The sequence below is a fragment of the Perca flavescens genome, chromosome 24 (assembly GCF_004354835.1).
Source record: "Perca flavescens isolate YP-PL-M2 chromosome 24, PFLA_1.0, whole genome shotgun sequence".
NCBI classification, from domain to species: Eukaryota; Metazoa; Chordata; class Actinopteri; order Perciformes; family Percidae; genus Perca; species Perca flavescens.
This window is the reverse complement of record NC_041354.1, coordinates 14,890,990-14,910,591: the sequence shown is the minus strand read 5'-3', so window position 1 is coordinate 14,910,591 and position 19,602 is coordinate 14,890,990. Positions and strand designations below refer to the sequence as shown.

The 19,602-nt window shown below is 41.0% G+C and overlaps 16 non-coding genes across 16 annotated transcripts; all 16 read left to right on the top strand.

Annotated features, from left to right (window-relative positions):
- The first annotated feature begins 688 nt into the window (after positions 1 to 688).
- trnal-cag (transfer RNA leucine (anticodon CAG)) lies at positions 689 to 771 on the top strand. The gene has a single exon. It is a non-coding gene; the product is annotated as a tRNA-Leu (tRNA).
- Positions 772 to 1,267: 496 nt separating this feature from the next.
- Positions 1,268 to 1,339, top strand: trnaq-uug (transfer RNA glutamine (anticodon UUG)). The gene has a single exon. It is a non-coding gene; the product is annotated as a tRNA-Gln (tRNA).
- A 1,244-nt stretch (positions 1,340 to 2,583) lies between these two features.
- trnaq-uug (transfer RNA glutamine (anticodon UUG)) lies at positions 2,584 to 2,655 on the top strand. The gene has a single exon. It is a non-coding gene; the product is annotated as a tRNA-Gln (tRNA).
- A 1,172-nt stretch (positions 2,656 to 3,827) lies between these two features.
- On the top strand, positions 3,828 to 3,899 carry trnaq-uug (transfer RNA glutamine (anticodon UUG)). The gene has a single exon. It is a non-coding gene; the product is annotated as a tRNA-Gln (tRNA).
- A 651-nt stretch (positions 3,900 to 4,550) lies between these two features.
- trnal-cag (transfer RNA leucine (anticodon CAG)) lies at positions 4,551 to 4,633 on the top strand. The gene has a single exon. It is a non-coding gene; the product is annotated as a tRNA-Leu (tRNA).
- A 705-nt stretch (positions 4,634 to 5,338) lies between these two features.
- trnaq-uug (transfer RNA glutamine (anticodon UUG)) lies at positions 5,339 to 5,410 on the top strand. The gene has a single exon. It is a non-coding gene; the product is annotated as a tRNA-Gln (tRNA).
- Positions 5,411 to 6,851: 1,441 nt separating this feature from the next.
- trnaq-uug (transfer RNA glutamine (anticodon UUG)) lies at positions 6,852 to 6,923 on the top strand. The gene has a single exon. It is a non-coding gene; the product is annotated as a tRNA-Gln (tRNA).
- Positions 6,924 to 8,189: 1,266 nt separating this feature from the next.
- trnaq-uug (transfer RNA glutamine (anticodon UUG)) lies at positions 8,190 to 8,261 on the top strand. The gene has a single exon. It is a non-coding gene; the product is annotated as a tRNA-Gln (tRNA).
- A 1,218-nt stretch (positions 8,262 to 9,479) lies between these two features.
- Positions 9,480 to 9,551, top strand: trnaq-uug (transfer RNA glutamine (anticodon UUG)). Its single transcript has one exon. It is a non-coding gene; the product is annotated as a tRNA-Gln (tRNA).
- A 1,243-nt stretch (positions 9,552 to 10,794) lies between these two features.
- trnaq-uug (transfer RNA glutamine (anticodon UUG)) lies at positions 10,795 to 10,866 on the top strand. Its single transcript has one exon. It is a non-coding gene; the product is annotated as a tRNA-Gln (tRNA).
- Positions 10,867 to 12,190: 1,324 nt separating this feature from the next.
- trnaq-uug (transfer RNA glutamine (anticodon UUG)) lies at positions 12,191 to 12,262 on the top strand. Its single transcript has one exon. It is a non-coding gene; the product is annotated as a tRNA-Gln (tRNA).
- Positions 12,263 to 13,508: 1,246 nt separating this feature from the next.
- On the top strand, positions 13,509 to 13,580 carry trnaq-uug (transfer RNA glutamine (anticodon UUG)). The gene has a single exon. It is a non-coding gene; the product is annotated as a tRNA-Gln (tRNA).
- A 1,293-nt stretch (positions 13,581 to 14,873) lies between these two features.
- trnaq-uug (transfer RNA glutamine (anticodon UUG)) lies at positions 14,874 to 14,945 on the top strand. The gene has a single exon. It is a non-coding gene; the product is annotated as a tRNA-Gln (tRNA).
- A 1,205-nt stretch (positions 14,946 to 16,150) lies between these two features.
- Positions 16,151 to 16,222, top strand: trnaq-uug (transfer RNA glutamine (anticodon UUG)). Its single transcript has one exon. It is a non-coding gene; the product is annotated as a tRNA-Gln (tRNA).
- A 1,271-nt stretch (positions 16,223 to 17,493) lies between these two features.
- On the top strand, positions 17,494 to 17,565 carry trnaq-uug (transfer RNA glutamine (anticodon UUG)). The gene has a single exon. It is a non-coding gene; the product is annotated as a tRNA-Gln (tRNA).
- A 1,209-nt stretch (positions 17,566 to 18,774) lies between these two features.
- Positions 18,775 to 18,846, top strand: trnaq-uug (transfer RNA glutamine (anticodon UUG)). Its single transcript has one exon. It is a non-coding gene; the product is annotated as a tRNA-Gln (tRNA).
- Positions 18,847 to 19,602: the final 756 nt, after the last annotated feature.

Here is a 19,602-nt window from a genome sequence, read left to right as displayed (position 1 = left end):
CTTTGAATCCAGTGATCTGAGTTCAAATCTCGGTGGAACCTGGTTTTAAGCCAGAATACAGGTGAAAATAAACAACCTTTCCATATCTAACTTAAAGTAGATTTACAGGTAAAAAGCCAACGATGGCTTGAGGTGACTTGCTGACTTAACAGTGACCAAAATTGTCTCTGTTGCTGGAAGGTGGCCGCCAAACAAATCTTCTAGTGTTCAATCGGCGTATCAATCTAATGTTGCTATGTCCCTTGAGGTGAGGGTCACATCGGTAACCAGCTGGCCACACGACCTCTAGGAATCTGGTTCAGATCATAGATGTATTTTTCATGCTTTCACGTGTCTAATTGGTGGATGTTTTGGCCTACTGGGACATTTCTGGACTCAGGTGGACATTGAGGACAGAAACATTGGTGGATCTTGATTCCCACCACAGGGTTTAGCCTGTATTGCACATTGGGGTACAAAGTCAGTAAGATGACTTCACATCCCACACAGCACATTGCCATTGTCAACACATTGCCACCCTGGTGACTTTCTTCCATGTCTCCATACATGCCCATATATTTGGACAGACAATTGAGAAACCTTCCCTTGATAGCTATGACCTGGATGCCTAAGAACTTACTATATCATGACATATTTGATTTAGTGTATTATAATTTTGTGACAATTCCTAGTGAAAATCTTTCATTCAGTCAGGATGGCCGAGCGGTCCAAGGCGCTGCGTTCAGGTCGCAGTCTCCACTGGAGGCGTTGGTTCAAATCCCACTTCTGACAGCAAGTGTTTTCCTTTAGAACTAATGTCTGAAACATGATATTGGGAAAAAAAAAAAACTTGAAAGATTGGTCATTCAGCAGGAATTTTTGCATTAGTTTTGAAAAAGGTCTTTGAAACATGAATGGGAAAAAAATGAAGCTAAAAAAAGAATTGTGAGTATTCAGCCCAACCTGGGCGTGGGTTCAAATCCCACTTCTGACAGCAAGTGTTTTCCTTTTGTGACCATCTTCATTGTCAACCCATGTAAAGTTAGCATGTGTTTGTACACAGTAGACCTCTCTACTGCTGGTTTCATTGTTTGTGGCAAGTCCTTCAAAACCTTTTCTTGACTTGCCTTTTCCCACATCCTCTTAGCTTACTAAATTATTAAAGTTAGCCAGTAATTTCTGCTTTTTCATCGTATCTACTTTGTGATTGTTGGGTGCCTTCAATATCATACATGTGGATATGATGTAAGAACTTGCCTAGCAAACTCATGTGGTACCTTCATGTTGTGGTTCCATGGTGTAATGGTTAGCACTCTGGACTTTGAATCCAGTGATCCGAGTTCAAATCTCGGTGGAACCTGGTTTTAAGCCAGAATACAGGTGAAAATAAACAACCTTTCCATATCTAACTTAAAGTAGATTTACAGGTAAAAAGCCAACGATGGCTTGCGGTGACTTGCTGACTTAACAGTGACCAAAAATTGTCTCTGTTGCTGGAAGGTGGCCGCCCAACAAATCTTCTAGTGTTCAATCGCGTATCAATCTAATGCGTTGCTATGTCCCTTGAGGTGAGGGTCACATCGGTAACGGCTGGCCACACGACCTCTAGGAATCTGGTTCAGATCATAGATGTATTTTTCATGCTTTCACGTGTCTAATTGGTGGATGTTTTGGCCTACTGGGACATTTCTGGACTCAGGTGGACATTGAGGACAGAAACATTGGTGGATCTTGATTCCCACCACAGGGTTTAGCCTGTATTGCACATTGGGGTACAAAGTCAGTAAGATGACTTCACATCCCACACAGCACATTGCCATTGTCAAGCACATTGCCACCCTGGTGACTTTCTTCCATGTCTCCATACATGCCCATATATTTGGACAGACAATTGAGAAACCTTCCCTTGATAGCTATGACCTGGATGCCTAAGAACTTACTATATCATGACATATTTGATTTAGTGTATTATAATTTTGTGACAATTCTTAGTGAAAGATTGGTCATTCAGTGAAAACTCGTGGGTTTCCCACTTTCAGTCTAAGGATGGCCTAGTGGAAGAAAAAAAGCTAGTGAAAGATTGGTCCAAGGCGCTGCAGGTCGCAGTCTCCACTGGAGGCGTGGGTTCAAATCCCACTTCTGACAGCAAGTGTTTTCCTTTAGAACTAATGTCTGAAACATGATATTGGGAAAAAAAGAACTAGTGGAAGCAATTCTTTGTATTTCAGGTCAGCGGTCCACGAATATGGAGGCGTGGGTTCAAATCCCACTTTGACAGATCCTTTAGAATTGTGATGATATTGAAAAAAAAAGAACCTTTTTGTGACCATCTTCATTGTCAACCCATTTAAAGTTAGCATGTGTTTGTACTCAGTAGACCTATCTACTGCTGGTTTCATTGTTTGTGGCAAGTCCTTCAAAACCTTTTCATGTGTTTGACTTGCCTTTTCCCACATCCTCTTAGCTTACTAAATTACTAAAGTTAGCCAGTAATTTCTGCTTTTTATCGTATCTACTTTGTGATTGTTGGGTGCCTTCAATATCATACATGTGGATATGATGTAAGAACTTGCCTAGCAAACTCATGTGGTACCTTCATGTTGTGGTTCCATGGTGTAATGGTTAGCACTCTGGACTTTGAATCCAGTGATCTGAGTTCAAATCTCGGTGGAACCTGGTTTTAAGCCAGAATACAGGTGAAAATAAACAACCTTTCCATATCTAACTTAAAGTAGATTTACAGGTAAAAAGCCAACGATGGCTTGAGGTGACTTGCTGACTTAACAGTGACCAAAAATTGTCTCTGTTGCTGGAAGGTGGCCGCCCAACAAATCTTCTAGTGTTCAATCGCAGTATCAGTCTAATGCGTTGCTATGTCCCTTGAGGTGAGGGTCACATCGGTAACGGCTGGCCCCACGACCTCTAGGAATCTGGTTCAGATCATAGATGTATTTTTCATGCTTTCACGTGTCTAATTGGTGGATGTTTTGGCCTACTGGGACATTTCTGGACTCAGGTGGACATTGAGGACAGAAACATTGGTGGATCTTGATTCCCACCACAGGGTTTAGCCTGTATTGCACATTGGGGTACAAAGTCAGTAAGATGACTTCACATCCCACACAGCACATTGCCATTGTCAAGCACATTGCCACCCTGGTGACTTTCTTCCATGTCTCCATACATGCCCATATATTTGGACAGACAATTGAGAAACCTTCCCTTGATAGCTATGACCTGGATGCCTAAGAACTTACTATATCATGACATATTTGATTTAGTGTATTATAATTTTTGTGACAATTCCTAGTGAAAAATCTTTCATTCAGTCAGGATGGCCGAGCGGTCCAAGGCACTGCGTTAAGGTCAAGTGTTTTCCTTTAGAACTAATGTCTGAAACAGTCTCCACTGGAGTCAGGTGGGTTCAAATCCCACTTCTGACAGCAAGTGTTTTCCTTTAGAACTAATGTCTGAAACATGATATTGGGAAAAAAAGAACTTAGCAATTCTTTGTATTTTAGGTCACACGAATATGAGCTAGATACGGAATTGTGAGTACAGCCCAACCTTTTGTGACCATCTTCATTGTCAGCCCATGTAAAGTTAGCATGTGTTTGTACTCAGTAGACCTATCTACTGCTGGTTTCATTGTTTGTGGCAAGTCCTTCAAACCTTTTCTTGACTTGCCTTTTCCCACATCCTCTTAGCTTACTAAATTACTAAAGTTAGCCAGTAATTTCTGCTTTTTCATCGTATCTACTTTGTGATTGTTGGGTGGCTTCAATATCATACATGTGGATATGATGTAAGAACTTGCCTAGCAAACTCATGTGGTACCTTCATGTTGTGGTTCCATGGTGTAATGGTTAGCACTCTGGACTTTGAATCCAGTGATCTGAGTTCAAATCTCGGTGGAACCTGGTTTTAAGCCAGAATACAGGTGAAAATAAACAACCTTTCCATATCTAACTTAAAGTAGATTTACAGGTAAAAAGCCAACGATGGCTTGAGGTGACTTGCTGACTTAACAGTGACCAAAAATTGTCTCTGTTGCTGGAAGGTGGCCGCCCAACAAATCTTCTAGTGTTCAATCGCGTATCAGTCTAATGCGTTGCTATGTCCCTTGAGGTGAGGGTCACATCGGTAACGGCTGGCCACACGACCTCTAGGAATCTGGTTCAGATCATAGATGTATTTTTCATGCTTTCACGTGTCTAATTGGTGGATGTTTTGGCCTACTGGGACATTTCTGGACTCAGGTGGACATTGAGGACAGAAACATTGGTGGATCTTGATTCCCACCACAGGGTTTAGCCTGTATTGCACATTGGGGTACAAAGTCAGTAAGATGACTTCACATCCCACACAGCACATTGCCATTGTCAAGCACATTGCCACCCTGCTGACTTTCTTCCATGTCTCCATACATGCCCATATATTTGGACAGACAATTGAGAAACCTTCCCTTGATAGCTATGACCTGGATGCCTAAGAACTTACTATATCATGACATATTTGATTTAGTGTATTATAATTTTTGTGACAATTCCTAGTGAAAAATCTTTCATTCAGTCAGGATGGCCGAGCGATCCAAGGCGCTGCGTTCAGGTCGCAGTCTCCACTGGAGGCGTGGGTTCAAATCCCACTTCTGACAGCAAGTGTTTTCCTTTAGAACTAATGTCTGAAACATGATATTGGGAAAAAAAGAATTCCTAGTGGAAGAAAAAAATAATTCCTAGTGAAAGATTGGTCATTCAGTCAGGATGCGCACTGCGTTCAGGTCGCAGTCTCCACTGGAGGCGTGGGTTCAAATCCCACTTCTGACAGCAAGTGTTTTCCTTTAGAACTAATGTCTGAAACATGATATTGGGAAAAAAAGAACTAGTGGCAATTCTAGTTTGGTCATTTCAGGATGGCCAGCGGAATATGAGTCTCCAGATCCCACTTCTGACAGCAATTGTTTTCCTTTAGAACTAATGTCTGAAACATGATATTGGGAAAAAAAGAACCTAGCAATTCTTTGTATTTTAGGTCACACGAATATGCGCTAGATACGGAATTGTGAGTACAGCCCAACCTTTTGTGACCATCTTCATTGTCAGCCCATGTAAAGTTAGCATGTGTTTGTACTCAGTAGACCTATCTACTGCTGGTTTCATTGTTTGTGGCAAGTCCTTCAAAACCTTTTCTTGACTTGCCTTTTCCCACATCCTCTTAGCTTACTAAATTACTAAAGTTAGCCAGTAATTTCTGCTTTTTTATCGTATCTACTTTGTGATTGTTGGGTGCCTTCAATATCATACATGTGGATATGATGTAAGAACTTGCCTAGCAAACTCATGTGGTACCTTCATGTTGTGGTTCCATGGTGTAATGGTTAGCACTCTGGACTTTGAATCCAGTGATCTGAGTTCAAATCTCGGTGGAACCTGGTTTTAAGCCAGAATACAGGTGAAAATAAACAACCTTTCCATATCTAACTTAAAGTAGATTTACAGGTAAAAAGCCAACGATGGCTTGAGGTGACTTGCTGACTTAACAGTGACCAAAAATTGTCTCTGTTGCTGGAAGGTGGCCGCCCAACAAATCTTCTAGTGTTTCAATCGCGTATCAGTCTAATGCGTTGCTATGTCCCTTGAGGTGAGGGTCACATCGGTAACGGCTGGCCACACGACCTCTAGGAATCTGGTTCAGATCATAGATGTATTTTTCATGCTTTCACGTGTCTAATTGGTGGATGTTTTGGCCTACTGGGACATTTCTGGACTCAGGTGGACATTGAGGACAGAAACATTGGTGGATCTTGATTCCCACCACAGGGTTTAGCCTGTATTGCACATTGGGGTACAAAGTCAGTAAGATGACTTCACATCCCACACAGCACATTGCCATTGTCAAGCACATTGCCACCCTGGTGACTTTCTTCCATGTCTCCATACATGCCCATATATTTGGACAGACAATTGAGAAACCTTCCCTTGATAGCTATGACCTGGATGCCTAAGAACTTACTATATCATGACATATTTGATTTAGTGTATTATAATTTTTGTGACAATTCTTAGTGAAAATTCTTTCATTCAGTCAGGATGGCCGAAAAGGCCAAGCGTTTTCAGGTTCAGTCTCCACTGGAGGCGTGGGTTCAAATCCCACTTCTGACAGCAAGTGTTTTCCTTTAGAACTAATGTCTGAAACATGATATTGGGAAAAAAAGAATTCCTAGTGGAAGAAAAAAATAATTCCTAGTGAAAGATTCTCATTCAGTCTGGAGGTCCGTGGGTCTCCACTGGGCGTTGGTTCAAATCCCACTTCTGACAGCAAGTGTTTTCCTTTAGAACTGTTTGTCTGAAACATGATTTGGGAAAAAAGAATTCTAGTGAAAAAAAAAACATGATTGGTCATTCAGTCAGGATGGGAAAAAAAGAACAGTCTCCACTAGGCGTGGGTTCAAATCCCACTTTGACAGCAATTGTTATTTTAGAACTAATGTCTGAAACATGATATTGGGAAAAAAAGAACCTAGCAATTCTTTGTATTTTAGGTCACACGAATATGCTAGATGACCATCTGGAATTGTGAGTACAGCCCAACCTTTTGTGACCATCTTCATTGTCAGCCCATGTAAAGTTAGCATGTGTTTGTACTCAGTAGACCTATCTACTGCTGGTTTCATTGTTTGTGGCAAGTCCTTCAAAACCTTTTCTTGACTTGCCTTTTCCCACATCCTCTTAGCTTACTAAATTACTAAAGTTAGCCAGTAATTTCTGCTTTTTATCGTATCTACTTTGTGATTGTTGGGTGCCTTCAATATCGTACATGTGGATATGATGTAAGAACTTGCCTAGCAAACTCATGTGGTACCTTCATGTTGTGGTTCCATGGTGTAATGGTTAGCACTCTGGACTTTGAATCCAGTGATCTGAGTTCAAATCTCGGTGGAACCTGGTTTTAAGCCAGAATACAGGTGAAAATAAACAACCTTTCCATATCTAACTTAAAGTAGATTTACAGGTAAAAAGCCAACGATGGCTTGAGGTGACTTGCTGACTTAACAGTGACCAAAAATTGTCTCTGTTGCTGGAAGGTGGCCGCCCAACAAATCTTCTAGTGTTCAATCGCGTATCAGTCTAATGCGTTGCTATGTCCCTTGAGGTGAGGGTCACATCGGTAACGGCTGGCCACACGACCTCTAGGAATCTGGTTCAGATCATAGATGTATTTTTCATGCTTTCACGTGTCTAATTGGTGGATGTTTTGGCCTACTGGGACATTTCTGGACTCAGGTGGACATTGAGGACAGAAACATTGGTGGATCTTGATTCCCACCACAGGGTTTAGCCTGTATTGCACATTGGGGTACAAAGTCAGTAAATGATGACTTCACATCCCACACAGCACATTGCCATTGTCAAGCACATTGCCACCCTGGTGACTTTCTTCCATGTCTCCATACATGCCCATATATTTGGACAGACAATTGAGAAACCTTCCCTTGATAGCTATGACCTGGATGCCTAAGAACTTACTATATCATGACATATTTGATTTAGTGTATTATAATTTTTGTGACAATTCCTAGTGAAAAGTGTTTTCCTTTAGAACTAATGTCTGAAACATGATATTGGGAAAAAAAAGAATTCCTAGTGGAAGAAAAAAATTCCTAGTGAAAATGGTCTTTCATTCAGTCAGGATGGCCTAGTGGAAGAAAAAATAATTCAGGATGGCAGTCAGGATGGCGGTCCAAGGCGCTGCGTTAAGGTCGCAGTCTCCACTGGAGGCGTGGGTTCAAATCCCACTTCTGACAGCAAGTGTTTTCCTTTAGAACTAATGTCTGAAACATGATATTGGGAAAAAAAGAACTTAGCAATTCTTTGTATTTTAGGTCACACGAATATGAGCTAGATACGGAATTGTGAGTACAGCCCAACCTTTTGTGACCATCTTCATTGTCAGCCCATGTAAAGTTAGCATGTGTTTGTACTCAGTAGACCTATCTACTGCTGGTTTCATTGTTTGTGGCAAGTCCTTCAAAACCTTTTCTTGACTTGCCTTTTCCCACATCCTCTTAGCTTACTAAATTATTAAAGTTAGCCAGTAATTTCTGCTTTTTTATCGTATCTACTTTGTGATTGTTGGGTGCCTTCAATATCATACATGTGGATATGATGTAAGAACTTGCCTAGCAAACTCATGTGGTACCTTCATGTTGTGGTTCCATGGTGTAATGGTTAGCACTCTGGACTTTGAATCCAGTGATCTGAGTTCAAATCTCGGTGGAACCTGGTTTTAAGCCAGAATACAGGTGAAAATAAACAACCTTTCCATATCTAACTTAAAGTAGATTTACAGGTAAAAAGCCAACGATGGCTTGAGGTGACTTGCTGACTTAACAGTGACCAAAAATTGTCTCTGTTGCTGGAAGGTGGCCGCCCAACAAATCTTCTAGTGTTCAATCGCGTATCAGTCTAATGCGTTGCTATGTCCCTTGAGGTGAGGGTCACATCGGTAACGGCTGGCCACACGACCTCTAGGAATCTGGTTCAGATCATAGATGTATTTTTCATGCTTTCACGTGTCTAATTGGTGGATGTTTTGGCCTACTGGGACATTTCTGGACTCAGGTGGACATTGAGGACAGAAACATTGGTGGATCTTGATTCCCACCACAGGGTTTAGCCTGTATTGCACATTGGGGTACAAAGTCAGTAAGATGACTTCACATCCCACACAGCACATTGCCATTGTCAAGCACATTGCCACCCTGGTGACTTTCTTCCATGTCTCCATACATGCCCATATATTTGGACAGACAATTGAGAAACCTTCCCTTGATAGCTATGACCTGGATGCCTAAGAACTTACTATATCATGACATATTTGATTTAGTGTATTATAATTTTTGTGACAATTCCTAGTGAAAAATCTTTCATTCAGTCAGGATGGATCCCGCTGCGTTCAGCGGTCCTGACAGGCCTTTAGAACTAATGTCTGAAACATGATATTAAGGTCTAGTGAAAGATTGGTCATTCAGTCTCCACTGGAGGCGTGGGTTCAAATCCCACTTCTGACAGCAAGTGTTTTCCTTTAGAACTAATGTCTGAAAAATGATATTGGGAAAAAAAAAGAACTTATTGGTCAATTCTTTGTATTTTAGGTCTGAAACATGATATGGGAAAAATGAGCTAGATACGAATATGGAATTGTGAGTACAGCCCAACCTTTGTGACCATCTTCATTGTCAGCCCATGTAAAGTTAGCATGTGTTTTGTACTCAGTAGACCTATCTACTGCTGGTTTCATTGTTTGTGGCAAGTCCTTCAAAACCTTTTCTTGACTTGCCTTTTCCCACATCCTCTTAGCTTACTAAATTACTAAAGTTAGCCAGTAATTTCGGCTTTTTTATCGTATCTACTTTGTGATTGTTGGGTGCCTTCAATATCATACATGTGGATATGATGTAAGAACTTGCCTAGCAAACTCATGTGGTACCTTCATGTTGTGGTTCCATGGTGTAATGGTTAGCACTCTGGACTTTGAATCCAGTGATCCGAGTTCAAATCTCGGTGGAACCTGGTTTTAAGCCAGAATACAGGTGAAAATAAACAACCTTTCCATATCTAACTTAAAGTAGATTTACAGGTAAAAAGCCAACGATGGCTTGCGGTGACTTGCTGACTTAACAGTGACCAAAAATTGTCTCTGTTGCTGGAAGGTGGCCGCCCAACAAATCTTCTAGTGTTCAATCGCGTATCAGTCTAATGCGTTGCTATGTCCCTTGAGGTGAGGGTCACATCGGTAACGGCTGGCCACACGACCTCTAGGAATCTGGTTCAGATCATAGATGTATTTTTCATGCTTTCACGTGTCTAATTGGTGGATGTTTTGGCCTACTGGGACATTTCTGGACTCAGGTGGACATTGAGGACAGAAACATTGGTGGATCTTGATTCCCACCACAGGGTTTAGCCTGTATTGCACATTGGGGTACAAAGTCAGTAAGATGACTTCACATCCCACACAGCACATTGCCATTGTCAAGCACATTGCCACCCTGGTGACTTTCTTCCATGTCTCCATACATGCCCATATATTTGGACAGACAATTGAGAAACCTTCCCTTGATAGCTATGACCTGGATGCCTAAGAACTTACTATATCATGACATATTTGATTTAGTGTATTATAATGTGACAATTTTAGTGAAAATTTCATTCAGTCAGGATGGTGAAAAATCTTTCATTCAGTCAGGATGGCCGAACTAATGCGGTCCAAGGGCGCTGCGTTAAGGTCGCAGTCTCCACTGGAGGCGTGGGTTCAAATCCCACTTCTGACAGCAAGTGTTTTCCTTTAGAACTAATGTCTGAAACATGATATTGGAAAAAAAAAAAAGAAAAAAAGAACAGGATTAGCAATTCTTTGTATTTTAGGTCCTTTAGAACTAATGTCTGAAACATGATATTGGGGAAAAAAAAAGAACCTAGCAATTCTTTTGTATTTTAGGAGCTAGATACGGAATTGTGAGTACAGCCCAACCTTTTGTGACCATCTTCATTGTCAGCCCATGTAAAGTTAGCATGTGTTTGTACTCAGTAGACCTATCTACTGCTGGTTTCATTGTTTGTGGCAAGTCCTTCAAAACCTTTTCTTGACTTGCCTTTTCCCACATCCTCTTAGCTTACTAAATTACTAAAGTTAGCCAGTAATTTCTGCTTTTTTATCGTATCTACTTTGTGATTGTTGGGTGCCTTCAATATCATACATGTGGATATGATGTAAGAACTTGCCTAGCAAACTCATGTGGTACCTTCATGTTGTGGTTCCATGGTGTAATGGTTAGCACTCTGGACTTTGAATCCAGTGATCTGAGTTCAAATCTCGGTGGAACCTGGTTTTAAGCCAGAATACAGGTGAAAATAAACAACCTTTCCATATCTAACTTAAAGTAGATTTACAGGTAAAAAGCCAACGATGGCTTGAGGTGACTTGCTGACTTAACAGTGACCAAAAATTGTCTCTGTTGCTGGAAGGTGGCCGCCCAACAAATCTTCTAGTGTTCAATCGCGTATCAGTCTAATGCGTTGCTATGTCCCTTGAGGTGAGGGTCACATCGGTAACGGCTGGCCACACGACCTCTAGGAATCTGGTTCAGATCATAGATGTATTTTTCATGCTTTCACGTGTCTAATTGGTGGATGTTTTGGCCTACTGGGACATTTCTGGACTCAGGTGGACATTGAGGACAGAAACATTGGTGGATCTTGATTCCCACCACAGGGTTTAGCCTGTATTGCACATTGGGGTACAAAGTCAGTAAGATGACTTCACATCCCACACAGCACATTGCCATTGTCAAGCACATTGCCACCCTGGTGACTTTCTTCCATGTCTCCATACATGCCCATATATTTGGACAGACAATTGAGAAACCTTCCCTTGATAGCTATGACCTGGATGCCTAAGAACTTACTATATCATGACATATTTGATTTAGTGTATTATAATTTTTGTGACAATTCCTAGTGAAAGTGAAAAATCAGTTTCATTCAGTCAGGATGGTTTTCCTTTAGAACTAATGTCTGAAACATGATATTGGGAAAAAAAGAATTCTAGTGGAAGAAAAAAAATAATTCCTAGTGAAAGATTGGTCATTCAGTCAGGAAGGGCGTTGGTTCAAATCCCACTTCTGACTGCAAGTGTTTTCCTTTAAGGTCTGAAACATGATATTGGGAAAAAAAAGAATCTCCACTGGAAGGCCTAGTGAAAGATTGGTTCAAATCCCACGGTTCTGACAGCAAGTGTTTTCCTTTAGAACTAATGTCTGAAACATGATATTGGGAACTAATGTCTGAAAAAAAAAGAACTTAGCAATTCTTTGTATTTTAGGTCACACGAATATGAGCTAGATACGGAATTGTGAGTACAGCCCAACCTTTTGTGACCATCTTCATTGTCAGCCCATGTAAAGTTAGCATGTGTTTGTACTCAGTAGACCTATCTACTGCTGGTTTCATTGTTTGTGGCAAGTCCTTCAAAACCTTTTCTTGACTTGCCTTTTCCCACATCCTCTTAGCTTACTAAATTACTAAAGTTAGCCAGTAATTTCTGCTTTTTTATCGTATCTACTTTGTGATTGTTGGGTGCCTTCAATATCATACATGTGGATATGATGTAAGAACTTGCCTAGCAAACTCATGTGGTACCTTCATGTTGTGGTTCCATGGTGTAATGGTTAGCACTCTGGACTTTGAATCCAGTGATCTGAGTTCAAATCTCGGTGGAACCTGGTTTTAAGCCAGAATACAGGTGAAAATAAACAACCTTTCCATATCTAACTTAAAGTAGATTTACAGGTAAAAAGCCAACGATGGCTTGAGGTGACTTGCTGACTTAACAGTGACCAAAAATTGTCTCTGTTGCTGGAAGGTGGCCGCCCAACAAATCTTCTAGTGTTCAATCGCGTATCAGTCTAATGCGTTGCTATGTCCCTTGAGGTGAGGGTCACATCGGTAACGGCTGGCCACACGACCTCTAGGAATCTGGTTCAGATCATAGATGTATTTTTCATGCTTTCACGTGTCTAATTGGTGGATGTTTTGGCCTACTGGGACATTTCTGGACTCAGGTGGACATTGAGGACAGAAACATTGGTGGATCTTGATTCCCACCACAGGGTTTAGCCTGTATTGCACATTGGGGTACAAAGTCAGTAAGATGACTTCACATCCCACACAGCACATTGCCATTGTCAAGCACATTGCCACCCTGGTGACTTTCTTCCATGTCTCCATACATGCCCATATATTTGGACAGACAATTGAGAAACCTTCCCTTGATAGCTATGACCTGGATGCCTAAGAACTTACTATATCATGACATATTTGATTTAGTGTATTATAATTTTTGTGACAATTCCTAGTGAAAAATCTTTCATTCAGTCAGGATGGCCGTCTCCACTGGGCGTGGGTTCAAATCCCACTTCTGACAGCAAGTGTTTTCCTTTAGAACTAATGTCTGAAAATGGTTTTCCAAGCGGTCCAAGGCAGAACGTTAAGGTCGCAGTCTCCACTGGAAAAAAAAGAATTCCTAGTGGGGTTCAAATCCCACTGGACTTCTGACAGCAAGTGTTTTCCTTTAGAACTAATGTCTGAAACATGATATTGGGAAACATGAAAAAAAGAACTTAGCAATTCTTTGTATTTTAGGTCACACGAATATGAGCTAGATACGGAATTGTGAGTACAGCCCAACCTTTTGTGACCATCTTCATTGTCAGCCCATGTAAAGTTAGCATGTGTTTGTACTCAGTAGACCTATCTACTGCTGGTTTCATTGTTTGTGGCAAGTCCTTCAAAACCTTTTCTTGACTTGCCTTTTCCCACATCCTCTTAGCTTACTAAATTACTAAAGTTAGCCAGTAATTTCTGCTTTTTATCGTATCTACTTTGTGATTGTTGGGTGCCTTCAATATCGTACATGTGGATATGATGTAAGAACTTGCCTAGCAAACTCATGTGGTACCTTCATGTTGTGGTTCCATGGTGTAATGGTTAGCACTCTGGACTTTGAATCCAGTGATCTGAGTTCAAATCTCGGTGGAACCTGGTTTTAAGCCAGAATACAGGTGAAAATAAACAACCTTTCCATATCTAACTTAAAGTAGATTTACAGGTAAAAAGCCAACGATGGCTTGAGGTGACTTGCTGACTTAACAGTGACCAAAAATTGTCTCTGTTGCTGGAAGGTGGCCGCCCAACAAATCTTCTAGTGTTCAATCGCGTATCAGTCTAATGCGTTGCTATGTCCCTTGAGGTGAGGGTCACATCGGTAACGGCTGGCCACACGACCTCTAGGAATCTGGTTCAGATCATAGATGTATTTTTCATGCTTTCACGTGTCTAATTGGTGGATGTTTTGGCCTACTGGGACATTTCTGGACTCAGGTGGACATTGAGGACAGAAACATTGGTGGATCTTGATTCCCACCACAGGGTTTAGCCTGTATTGCACATTGGGGTACAAAGTCAGTAAGATGACTTCACATCCCCACACAGCACATTGCCATTGTCAAGCACATTGCCACCCTGGTGACTTTCTTCCATGTCTCCATACATGCCCATATATTTGGACAGACAATTGAGAAACCTTCCCTTGATAGCTATGACCTGGATGCCTAAGAACTTACTATATCATGACATATTTGATTTAGTGTATTATAATTTTTGTGACAATTCCTAGTGAAAAAATCATTTCATTCAGTCAGGATGGGCGTGGGTTCGGTCCAAGTGTTTTCCTTTAGAACTAATGTCTGAAACATGATATTGGGAAAAAAAGCTAGTGGAAGAAAAAAATAATTCCTAGTGAAAGATTGGTCATTCAGTCACAGTCTCCACTGGAGGCACTGGAGGTGGGTTCAAATCCCACTTCTGACAGCAAGTGTTTTCCTTTAGAACTAATGTCTGAAACATGATATTGGAAAAAAAAAGAACTTAGTGAAAATTCAGTCAGGATTTGTATTTTAGGTCACGAATCCCACTTTAGAATATGAAACATGATATTGGGAAAAAAAGAACCTCCTTCTTTATTTTAGGTACGGAATTGTGAGTACAGCCCAACCTTTTGTGACCATCTTCATTGTCAGCCCATGTAAAGTTAGCATGTGTTTGTACTCAGTAGACCTATCTACTGCTGGTTTCATTGTTTGTGGCAAGTCCTTCAAAACCTTTTCTTGACTTGCCTTTTCCCACATCCTCTTAGCTTACTAAATTACTAAAGTTAGCCAGTAATTTCTGCTTTTTATCGTATCTACTTTGTGATTGTTGGGTGCCTTCAATATCATACATGTGGATATGATGTAAGAACTTGCCTAGCAAACTCATGTGGTACCTTCATGTTGTGGTTCCATGGTGTAATGGTTAGCACTCTGGACTTTGAATCCAGTGATCTGAGTTCAAATCTCGGTGGAACCTGGTTTTAAGCCAGAATACAGGTGAAAATAAACAACCTTTCCATATCTAACTTAAAGTAGATTTACAGGTAAAAAGCCAACGATGGCTTGAGGTGACTTGCTGACTTAACAGTGACCAAAAATTGTCTCTGTTGCTGGAAGGTGGCCGCCCAACAAATCTTCTAGTGTTCAATCGCGTATCAGTCTAATGCGTTGCTATGTCCCTTGAGGTGAGGGTCACATCGGTAACGGCTGGCCACACGACCTCTAGGAATCTGGTTCAGATCATAGATGTATTTTTCATGCTTTCACGTGTCTAATTGGTGGATGTTTTGGCCTACTGGGACATTTCTGGACTCAGGTGGACATTGAGGACAGAAACATTGGTGGATCTTGATTCCCACCACAGGGTTTAGCCTGTATTGCACATTGGGGTACAAAGTCAGTAAGATGACTTCACATCCCACACAGCACATTGCCATTGTCAAGCACATTGCCACCCTGGTGACTTTCTTCCATGTCTCCATACATGCCCATATATTTGGACAGACAATTGAGAAACCTTCCCTTGATAGCTATGACCTGGATGCCTAAGAACTTACTATATCATGACATATTTGATTTAGTGTATTATAATTTTTGTGACAATTCCTAGTGAAAAATCATTTTCATTCAGTCAGGATGGCTGGAGGCGGTCCAAGGCTTTAGAACTGCGTTAAGGTCCTAGTGGAAGAAAAGTCTCCACTGGAGGCAGGATGGGTTCAAATCCCACTTCTGACAGCAAGTGTTTTCCTTTAGAACTAATGTCTGAAACATGATATTATTGGAAGAAAAAAAAAAAAGAACTTAGCAATTCTTTGTATTTTAGGTCACACGCAAATGTCTGAAACATGATATTGGGAAAAATGAGCTATGATAGATACGGAATTGTGAGTACAGCCCAACCTTTTGTGACCATCTTCATTGTCAGCCCATGTAAAGTTAGCATGTGTTTGTACTCAGTAGACCTATCTACTGCTGGTTTCATTGTTTGTGGCAAGTCCTTCAAAACCTTTTCTAGAATTGCCTTTTCCCACATCCTCTTAGCTTACTAAATCACTAAAGTTAGCCAGTAATTTCTGCTTTTTTATCGTATCTACTTTGTGATTGTTGGGTGCCTTCAATATCGTACATGTGGATATGATGTAAGAACTTGCCTAGCAAACTCATGTGGTACCTTCATGTTGTGGTTCCATGGTGTAATGGTTAGCACTCTGGACTTTGAATCCAGTGATCTGAGTTCAAATCTCGGTGGAACCTGGTTTTAAGCCAGAATACAGGTGAAAATAAACAACCTTTCCATATCTAACTTAAAGTAGATTTACAGGTAAAAAGCCAACGATGGCTTGAGGTGACTTGCTGACTTAACAGTGACCAAAAATTGTCTCTGTTGCTGGAAGGTGGCCGCCCAACAAATCTTCTAGTGTTCAATCGCGTATCAGTCTAATGCGTTGCTATGTCCCTTGAGGTGAGGGTCACATCGGTAACGGCTGGCCACACGACCTCTAGGAATCTGGTTCAGATCATAGATGTATTTTTCATGCTTTCACGTGTCTAATTGGTGGATGTTTTGGCCTACTGGGACATTTCTGGACTCAGGTGGACATTGAGGACAGAAAACATTGGTGGATCTTGATTCCCACCACAGGGTTTAGCCTGTATTGCACATTGGGGTACAAAGTCAGTAAGATGACTTCACATCCCACACAGCACATTGCCATTGTCAAGCACATTGCCACCCTGGTGACTTTCTTCCATGTCTCCATACATGCCCATATATTTGGACAGACAATTGAGAAACCTTCCCTTGATAGCTATGACCTGGATGCCTAAGAACTTACTATATCATGACATATTTGATTTAGTGTATTATAATTTTTGTGACAATTCCTAGTGAAAAATCTTTCATTCAGTCAGGATGGCTTCTGACAGCGGTCCAAGTCTGAAACATGATATTGGGAAAAAAAAGAATTCCTAGTGGAAGAAAAAAATAATTCCTAGTGAAAGATTGGTCAGTCAGTCAGGATCCACTGGGTTCAGGTCGCAGTCTCCACTGGGGGTTCAAATCCCACTTCTGACAGCAAGTGTTTTCCTTTAGAACTAATGTCTGAAACATGATATTGGGAAAAAAAAGAACTTAGCAATTCATTTTGTATTTTAGGGTCACACACTTCTGACAGCAATTGTTTTCCTTTAGAATATGAGCTAGATAATTCTTTGTATTTTAGGGAATTGTGAGTACAGCCCAACCTTTTGTGACCATCTTCATTGTCAGCCCATGTAAAGTTAGCATGTGTTTGTACTCAGTAGACCTATCTACTGCTGGTTTCATTGTTTGTGGCAAGTCCTTCAAAACCTTTTCTTGACTTGCCTTTTCCCACATCCTCTTAGCTTACTAAATTACTAAAGTTAGCCAGTAATTTCTGCTTTTTATCGTATCTACTTTGTGATTGTTGGGTGCCTTCAATATCATACATGTGGATATGATGTAAGAACTTGCCTAGCAAACTCATGTGGTACCTTCATGTTGTGGTTCCATGGTGTAATGGTTAGCACTCTGGACTTTGAATCCAGTGATCTGAGTTCAAATCTCGGTGGAACCTGGTTTTAAGCCAGAATACAGGTGAAAATAAACAACCTTTCCATATCTAACTTAAAGTAGATTTACAGGTAAAAAGCCAACGATGGCTTGAGGTGACTTGCTGACTTAACAGTGACCAAAAATTGTCTCTGTTGCTGGAAGGTGGCCGCCCAACAAATCTTCTAGTGTTCAATCGCGTATCAGTCTAATGCGTTGCTATGTCCCTTGAGGTGAGGGTCACATCGGTAACGGCTGGCCACACGACCTCTAGGAATCTGGTTCAGATCATAGATGTATTTTTCATGCTTTCACGTGTCTAATTGGTGGATGTTTTGGCCTACTGGGACATTTCTGGACTCAGGTGGACATTGAGGACAGAAACATTGGTGGATCTTGATTCCCACCACAGGGTTTAGCCTGTATTGCACATTGGGGTACAAAGTCAGTAAGATGACTTCACATCCCACACAGCACATTGCCATTGTCAAGCACATTGCCACCCTGGTGACTTTCTTCCATGTCTCCATACATGCCCATATATTTGGACAGACAATTGAGAAACCTTCCCTTGATAGCTATGACCTGGATGCCTAAGAACTTACTATATCATGACATATTTGATTTAGTGTATTATAATTTTTGTGACAATTCCTAGTGAAAAATCTTTCATTCAGTCAGGATGGCGTGGGTTCAAAGCGGACCAAGAACTAATGCATGATATTGGGAAAAAAAGAATTCCTAGTGGAAGAGAAAAAAATAATTTAAGGATCGCAGTCTCCACTGGAGGCGTGGGTTCAAATCCCACTTCTGACAGCAAGTGTTTTCCTTTAGAACTAATGTCTGAAACATGATATTGGGAAAAAAAAAAAAAGAACTTAGCAATTCTTTGTATTTTAGGTCATGTCTGAAACAATATGAGCTAGATACGGAATTGTGAGTACAGCCCAACCTTTTGTGACCATCTTCATTGTCAGCCCATGTAAAGTTAGCATGTGTTTGTACTCAGTAGACCTATCTACTGCTGGTTTCATTGTTTGTGGCAAGTCCTTCAAAACCTTTTCTAGAATTGCCTTTTCCCACATCCTCTTAGCTTACTAAATCACTAAAGTTAGCCAGTAATTTCTGCTTTTTCATCGTATCTACTTTGTGATTGTTGGGTGGCTTCAATATCATACATGTGGATATGATGTAAGAACTTGCCTAGCAAACTCATGTGGTACCTTCATGTTGTGGTTCCATGGTGTAATGGTTAGCACTCTGGACTTTGAATCCAGTGATCTGAGTTCAAATCTCGGTGAAACCTGGTTTTAAGCCAGAATACAGGTGAAAATGAACAACCTTTCAATATCTAACTTAAAGTAGATTTACAGGTAAAAAGCCAACGATGGCTTGAGGTGACTTGCTGACTTAACAGTGACCAAAAATTGTCTCTGTTGCTGGAAGGTGGCCGCCCAACAAATCTTCTAGTGTTCAATCGCGTATCAGTCTAATGCGTTGCTATGTCCCTTGAGGTGAGGGTCACATCGGTAACGGCTGGCCACACGACCTCTAGGAATCTGGTTCAGATCATAGATGTATTTTTCATGCTTTCACGTGTCTAATTGGTGGATGTTTTGGCCTACTGGGACATTTCTGGACTCAGGTGGACATTGAGGACAGAAACATTGGTGGATCTTGATTCCCACCACAGGGTTTAGCCTGTATTGCACATTGGGGTACAAAGTCAGTAAGATGACTTCACATCCCACACAGCACATTGCCATTGTCAAGCACATTGCCACCCTGGTGACTTTCTTCCATGTCTCCATACATTCCCATATATTTGGACAGACAATTGAGAAACCTTCCCTTGATAGCTATGATCTGGATGCCTAAGAACTTACTATATCATGACATATTTGATTTAGTGTATTATAATTTTTGTGACAATTCCTAGTGAAAAATCTTTCATTCCGTCAGGATTGCTGAGCGGTCCAAGGCGCTGCGTTAAGGTTGCAGTCTCCACTGGAGGCGTCAGTTCAAATCCCACTTCTGACAGCAAGTGTTTTCCTTTAGAACT